Consider the following 1709-nt stretch of genomic DNA (forward strand, 5'->3'; position numbering starts at 1 on the left):
ATTTCCAAAAAATAATGGTTCCCTAAATGAAAGCATTTATATTCCTACAGCTCTAAGGTAAACATTAAAAAGAAAATACAAAAAATGATCTCTTGGTTTCTGAATAGCTCACTTAGTTACATAAAAGTGTTTTCTGTTCCAATATTTTATCAATTTCAAAAGATGCATATTTCCTTCAAACAGGACAAAAAGAATCTTCATTTCAAACTGTCAGTCTGTTTCCATGGTAACACTGTTGAACTCCTTGGCTACCATAAGTCACATCAGCTGACTGTGGAACTTCTCAATCTTCTTTACATCTTGAGCTTGATCTGTTCAGTAAACCAAACAAATTAAATCATCTGTTACTTTAATACACAAATTTCCATTAATGTGCCTATATTTGAGAACCACTCGTGCCCTCATGGGGACTGCGAGGTAGAGGTCCTGGGCCGCGCTGCTGAACTCCCAGGTCTGATACTGCGGCATCTCGGCCCGGACTTGCACTCAAGCTGCTAGCGGCCGCTGCAACCGCCCGAAGCCACAGCGCTCTCTACATGTGTTTTCTTTTTGTACATTACCTTCTTGCCTAAAGATGGGCAGTTCCGGGCTGCGTGTGGGATCTATGTAAGGTTTGGGGTCATAAAGTTGGGCAAACTATGTACTTATAGCCAAATTTCATTTGAGTTTTTGCTTTTTATCTTAAGTTTTAAACTTTATTAGTACCTATATGTCATATATATTGATCATATTCATAATAGGGAATTTATATCTGTACACACTATGTATTTTTAACTGAAAAATCTTTATTGTAAACATTCCCAACATAATACATGATGACACATCTTCCTCTTAGGTGGGATCCTATTTACTCAGGAGGCTGAGACGGGAAGATCACAAGTTTGAGCCCAGCATGGGGAACTCAGTGAGACTTGTTTAAATAGTTTAAAAAATGTCTAGAGAAATAGTTCAGTGAGAAATTCTTGGGCTAATTCTCAAGCAAATGAGCAAACAAACAAACCTCCTGTAAAAGCTATGCTGCTAGAAAAACTGGCTTTCATATGCTGAAGACAAAAATTAGGCCCATGTCTATCCCCATGCATTAAACTAAAATGAACCAGCTACCCTGCGCCGGCAGGACCTACTGGTTCCAGCCCAGGTGCAGCGTGGGTGAGACCCTTTTCCACCCCCTTGGGATGCCCCCCACCACTCCGCAGCACCTCCCCTACAGCACCTGCCCAGTAGAAATTTCTGCCGCGTTCCGGGAACTCCCAGATCCCGTCTTAGCCTAGGCCAGGTGAGTGTGTGGGAGAGCTTCCGCCTACCCTGTGATGGCGTGACCTACTGGTCCCAGCCCAGGCACAGCGTGGGTGACACCCTCTTTCACCCTCTTGGAATGCCCCCATCACTCCATTGTATGCCCCCTCCCACCCACAGAGTAGGAATTTCTGTCATGTTCAGGGAACCCCCAGATCCAGTCCTAGTCCAGGCCCAGTGAGTGTGTGGAGAACTGCCTCTCCCCCAAACTCCACCTTGTCCCCTCCAGACTCAGCTCAGGCCTGGTATACAGGCCTGGGGTGAAACTCTGCAGCTGCAATCCCTGCAGAGAGTGTAGGGGACAGAACCACCCAGCTAGTCCAGGAGCAGAACATCTTGCCAGAGGGCACTACAGGTTCACCCCTAAGGGCGGCAGCAGCAGGAAGGAGCTGAGCACAGCAGCCAGACCCAAG

General features: G+C 46.0%; 1 pseudogene; it reads right to left on the reverse strand.

Moving 5' to 3' along the window:
• Positions 1-134: 134 nt before the first annotated feature.
• Positions 135-468, reverse strand: LOC101580626 (annotated as a pseudogene).
• Positions 469-1709: the final 1241 nt, after the last annotated feature.

The sequence above is a fragment of the Octodon degus genome, unplaced genomic scaffold (genome assembly GCF_000260255.1).
Source record: "Octodon degus isolate 3935 unplaced genomic scaffold, OctDeg1.0 scaffold00055, whole genome shotgun sequence".
Classification (NCBI taxonomy): Eukaryota; Metazoa; Chordata; class Mammalia; order Rodentia; family Octodontidae; genus Octodon; species Octodon degus.